We start from the raw sequence: 5,225 nt of genomic DNA on the forward strand, positions 1-5,225 counted from the left end.
ATTTTCCTAGAGGATTTCATGTTTTTTATGATGCATATTGAATTTTATGTGATTATTAGCATATTTGGGTTATTTTGTTGTGTTTTCTTTGCAAATAATTTTTATATAAATGCTTTATGTGATGTAAATCATGGTAAAAATTATTTAGAAAACGTTTTTGGCTTGAAAATTGCTCAAATTTTTACCAAAAAAAAAAATTCTCAGGCAGTGGCCACAGCCTGGGTAACAGCAGCTAGTGGTCGCGGCCACCATAAACCTCTCGCCGCGGCCAGTGCACGAAAAATGCCCAGAATCGTCCCATGGTCGCGACTACCCACTTTCACTGGCCGCGGCCTGCGTTAATTTTTTTTTTTTTAAATTTGATTTTTGAATGTATTTTTAATAGGTTAATACAAAAATATCATATATTTTCTATTATTTAAAAATATCTTTTTTGAAATATGATATTTTTGTTGTTTGATCTTTTAAAAATAGATATTTTCTACAAAGATTCAAATTCAAATTTAAAAATAGGTTAACAAATTAATTTTAAATATTTTAATTTATTAAAATATTTTAAATTTGAAAATATGTTAACTAGATATTTTTATAAAAATTTGAATTTGTTTAACTGTTTAAGATATTTTTCAAAAATAGCTGATGATATTTGTTTTAAAAATTTATAACTAGTTAGATTTTTAAAAATATTACGTTTTTCAAACCAATTAATAAAATATTTTTCAATAAATGCGATTTAAATTAACTTTGGTTAATTGTTGATAAATCCTATTTAAATTAAATTAATATTTTTCAAATTAACCCAACCCAAGTTGATTGTTGATAAATGAAATTTAAATTAACTATTGTTAATTGTTGATAAATTTCATTTATATTGACTTATTTTTTGTAAAAAATTAATTAATTTGAATTTTTGTTAAATTCTTGATAATTAATTATGGTATTTTTGCAAATGAAATAAATTATGGTATTTTTTGCATAAATTCATAGACTTGTTCATATAGTAACATGATTAGGCACATCCAATTATAACATGTTTGTTTGCACTATATGTAGTATTTTTGCAATTGGGCTTAGAAGCATATAGTGGCCCATATGTTTGCTAGATATATGTATTTTTGCCAAATAAAGTATTCATAAAATGATAGGTTTTATTTTGGCCCATTAGAAAATGTAGAGTTTAAATTTCTCTCTTGTGGGTGATTCCACTTGTGAAGATCTATTTGTTTTACATGACTATAGTGAGCCTATTCAATTTATAAAATGAAGGTTTAAATTCATGTATTTTGGACCTTGTATGGAAGTAAGGTGGTCTTAGTAGTAAGAACGACATACTGGACTCAGCCCTCCTCCATACAAGCCCAATTGTATAAGTTCATTATAAGTTGAGTTTGACTTATTGTATAAGTTCATTATAAGGACCATTTACTTGAGTTTGACTTATTGTATAAGTTCATTATATTAATTAAACCTAAATATTGATTAGCAACAAATTAATTCTAAATTAATTGAATATGTTTCAATGTGGTACTTTAGAATTAATAGGAAATTATAGGACTTTGGTTTTAAAAATGTAATCTATTCAATTTTTTGGAGATCCTTAGTCATTAATTTTTTAAAATTAATAATAAAAATACTATTTTATAATGAGCTTATTTTATAAGAATAATATTCGATCTCCACCATTGGTTTAACAAGGTCAATAGCTTAATGGGGCCTCGAGACGCTTTGATTTGTCCCCTTACGGAAGGTGTTCATTAGTTATTTTGACAATGTTAGATTTTGAAAGATAGATAATTATAGGTAAAATTCTACTAGACTCACTCCTACGGTGACCACTAGGACTAAATCTATTGATTATCAAAATCGTGGGTCTAGCTCATAAAATAAGAGATTTTGATTTCTTATTTTGATCGAATAGTACGTTGTTAATAATGGTGTCCATTATTAAATAAGTTTACAACTTTATTTAACTAGTGGTATTTTTTACTCTCACCAACCTAGACAAGGATATCATAGATTAGTTAAAAACCTAAAGAAATAGAGATATGATTGTTTTTGGTATTGTTTTCATATCTTACATATTTTGGTATATGTTGTATTATTTCTTGAAATTAGAGTGAATAGAAGTTTTATTGAGAAAAAGTGATTGATTTCCATTTTATTAATAATTGGTAGTTTTAAGTATGGTTGTGTCTATTCCCATCCTTTCTCAACTTTCTATGGAGAAACTCACTAGAGAAAACTTCCTTAAGTGGAAGCAGAACATCAACACAGTGTTGATTGGTGACAACTCCAAGTTCGTCATGATTAAGTAAGTTCCAGCTGAAGGAGCTACCAAGTCTGTGACGGATAAGTATGAGCGCTTCTAAGCGGCTAACAACAAGGCGCGGTACTACATGTTGATTAGTATGGTCGACACTCTCAATACAAAGATGGAGAATGTCGAGATGGCCTACAAAATCATGGATCAGCTCCAAGACATGTTTGGTGCCAAGTCAGCGCAGACTCGTTTTGAGGCCACGAAGAAATATGTCAATGCTCGGATGGCACCGTCTTAACATATTCGTGATCACCTAATCAAAATGACAAACTACTTTTCAGGAAGCTGAACTTAATGGAGCAACAATAGATGAGGAAACTCAAGTCGGCTTAATCCTCAACAGTCTCTCTCCAGCTTTCCTGTCGTTCACCACCAACTATATGTTGAATAAACTCAACTATGGTCTGACGCAGCTCATGAACAAGCTTTAGACTTTTGAGTCTATCATGGGTGTACCAAGTAAGGGGGGAGAAAAGGAGACAACTACTACTACTGTTGCTGATCCAGCTAAGGCTGAAGCTAACCAAGCTTCATCTTCGAAAGTTGGAAACAATAGGAAAGATGGACAAAACAACAACCCCAGGCCTGCAAAGGCTGCAAAGACGAGTGCACAACCAAATGCATAGATGCCTAAGGGGAAGAATAAGAAAAACAAGAAATGTAAAGGTAAGTGTTTTCACTGCAAAGAGAATGGGCATAGGAAACAGGATTGCCCCAAGTTTCTAGCAGCTAAAAACAAAGGTAATGATTATAGTTCATTTATCTTATAAACATGTGTTTTAGAGAATGTTAAATCTGTTTGGATTGTTGATTCTGGATTTACTAACCATGTTTGTAACTCTTTACAGCTTCTTGAATCGTGGGAGGAAGTGGACGAAGGTGGCTTAAAGCTTAGAGTTGGGAATAGAGCGTTCGTTGTAGTCCAAGCTAGAGGAAGAGCTCGTTTGAAGTTCGGAAATAAATTTTTAATTTTAAACGATGTATTTTTAATTCCAGATTTTAGTAGAAATTTAATTTCAGTTTCCATGTTGCAATTAGAACAATTTTTTCATGACTTTCACAAGTTCTAATATATCTATTTCTTTCAATGGATCACAATTTTGTATTGCATGTTTGGAAAACGGGCTTTATATTCTGCGACCTAACAAACCCCTTGCTATTAACAATGATTTATTCAAAGTAGCTAAACCTTGGATCAATAAACGTCAAAAGACTGATAACGGCAACATGACGTATTTATGGAATTTGAGACTAGGTCACATTTGCAATGATAGAATTCAAAGACTTACAAAGGACGGGCCTTTGAGGGAACTCACCTTAGGTGAATTACCTGTCTGTGAATCTTGTCTAGAAGGCAAACTGACCAAGCGTCCATTCTCTGCAAAGGGTGATAGGGCCAAAGAACCACTTGGACTTGTGCATTCAAATGTTTGTGGACCTTTGAATGTACAAGCTAGGGGTGGTTTTGAGTATTTCGTTACTTTCATTGACGATTACTCTAGATACTCATGTCTTTACCTAATGCATAGGAAATCAGAAACATTTTCAAAGTTTCAGGAATTTTTAGCAATGGCTCAGAACCAATTTGGTAAAATGTTAAAGATCTTGTTATCTGATAGGGGTGGAGAATATTTGGATATGCAGTTCCAACATCATTTAATTGAACTTGGGATTTTATCACAACTTACTACCCCAGGTACTCCGCAACAAAATGGTGTAGTGGAACGCTGGAACAGAACTTTATTGGAAATGGTGAGATGCATGCTTAGTTACTCAACTCTACCAACTTCATTCTGGGGACATGAAATTGAAACTGTGAATGACATTCTCAATGTTGTGTTGTCTAAATCAATCCCCAAAACACCTTTAGAACGTTGAAATGGTCATGAACCTAGTTTATGCCATTATAGAATCTGGGGGTGTCTCGCTCATGTCCTGATGAAAAATGAGGGAAAGCTAGACCTGCAAACTGAAGTTTGCATATTTGTTGGCTATCCTAAAGGTACTCAGGGTGGACTTTTCTATAGTCATTCAGAAAAGACTGTATTTACTTCTGCGAATGCTACTTTTCTGGAAAATAACTATGTCCAAAACTTCAAACCATGCAGCAAATTAGTTTTAGAGGAGATGGTTGAAGAATTGACTCCAACCAATGTTCCATCATCATCAATGCAAGTTGATGATGAAATTCCCACTCTTCATGTCCAACCGATGCAAGTTGGTTTAAATGAAGAAAGTACCACTGTTCCTGAGCAAATAGTCACGGAGCCTCGTCGTAGTGGGAGGGTTTCTAGGAACCCAGTTCGCTATGGTTTGGATGGTGAAACCAATATTGTTGTTGGTGACACTGGTGACGATGATCCATTGTCTTTCAAACAGGAAATGGATAGCCCTGAAAAGGAACTATGGCTCGAAGCCATGAAACAGGAAATGGAATCCATGTACTCAAATTTCGTCTAGGATCTTGTGGAAGCACCTAGTGACTTTAGGGCCATTGGGTGCAAGTGGATCTACAAGAAGAAACGAGGTGTTGATGGAAATATCTAGACTTATAAAGCTCGATTAGTGGCAAAGGGTTATACCCAAAGAGAAGGTGTGGAATATGAGGAAACTTTTAGTCCGGTAGCCATGCTCAAGTCCATTTGCATCCTCCTATCCATAGCAGCCGCTCTTGACTATGAGATCTGGAAAACGGACGTCAAGATAGCTTTTCTTAATGGGAAGCGTCATTTATATGGATTAGCCAGAAGGATTTAAAGTAGCTGGACAAGAAAGAAAAGTTTGCAAGTTGAATAGGTCTATTTATGGACTTAAGCAAGCTTCTCATTCTTGGAACCTTAGGTTTGATTAAATAATCAAAACCTATGGCTTTGAACAAAATATTGATGAGCCTTGTGTTTACAAA

The sequence above is a fragment of the Humulus lupulus genome, chromosome 9, assembly GCF_963169125.1.
Source record: "Humulus lupulus chromosome 9, drHumLupu1.1, whole genome shotgun sequence".
Classification (NCBI taxonomy): Eukaryota; Viridiplantae; Streptophyta; class Magnoliopsida; order Rosales; family Cannabaceae; genus Humulus; species Humulus lupulus.